A 1,167-nucleotide genomic window follows, 5' to 3' on the forward strand; every position below is an offset into this window, starting at 1 on the left:
AGGGCCAGTGATGACACAACAGGGCCAGTGATGACACGGGAGGGTCGGTGTTTGGGCTGCCACAAGGTTAATTTCCGATGCACTCGTGTGTTTGAAGAGGAAAAAATAAAATGTCCATAGCGCTCCGATGTAAAAATATAAACAAAAATTTATTCCACGGTTTTTTGAGTAAGTCTTTACAAGAGCAATAAAGTCCTTCACTAACCTCTACAAACAAACTACGGTTGAAAAACCGTGCAGCTCAGTCGCTCCCTTAGCAGCGCCTTCCCTTCTATCTGCTGTCTCCCTTGGCTACACGGCCCACCTCATTTGCATAAAATTGCCAGGTGGCCAATTAAGCTATAAAACATACTTCTAGTAACACTTATTCACAGTAAAACATCATGAAATTAGTTATATGCAATATTAATAATTCTACCTAAAATTTCAACAAAAACACTTAGTACATTTCTAATTAAGCAAATACATTTTAACAGTAACTGAATACTTTATACATTAACTTGGCCTCCACATTCCGGCCCCTAATTGTGACCCTATTACACTACACAATTACCAACTAAAACTTGTGGAGCCAAGGTACTCAAATGTCCTTCAAAATAAACAACATAAAAAGATAAAACAAATTTATCAGTATTTAAGAATGACTGCTTCAGTCCGATTCCTGCAAAAGACAAATCTTTGTTATGGGTCTGTCCATCGTGTTTGTCTTTGTTTTGATTCTCACTTGACGCACCATTCCTGTCTTGTCAGAGATGGTTTGGATTACTTTCCCTGTAACCCAAGAGTTGCGTGGAGCTGTATCATCAACAACAAGCACGATGTCTCCAACTGCAAAGTTGCGAGATGGACGGGTCCACTTTTGCCTTTCCTGAAGCAGTGGCAAATATTCTCTTGTCCATCGTTTCCAGAATATTTCTGACATATATTGTACTTGCTTCCATCGCCTTCTTGCATAGAGATCTTGCTTGTCAAACAGTCCAGGAGGAAAAGATGGTTTAGTTTTTAGAAGCAAGAGGTGATTGGGAGTGAGTACCTCCAAGTCTTTAGGATCACTGGACACCTTAGTTATCGGCCGACTATTAATAATAGCTTCCGCCTCACACAGAAGTGTATGTCGGCCTTCTTCGTCCAGTGTCTGCAGTCTTAATGTGACATTTAAGATTTTCT

This window comes from Poecilia latipinna, unplaced genomic scaffold (assembly GCF_001443285.1).
Source record: "Poecilia latipinna isolate Pla-1442-1.1 unplaced genomic scaffold, P_latipinna-1.0 Scaffold3093, whole genome shotgun sequence".
Classification (NCBI taxonomy): Eukaryota; Metazoa; Chordata; class Actinopteri; order Cyprinodontiformes; family Poeciliidae; genus Poecilia; species Poecilia latipinna.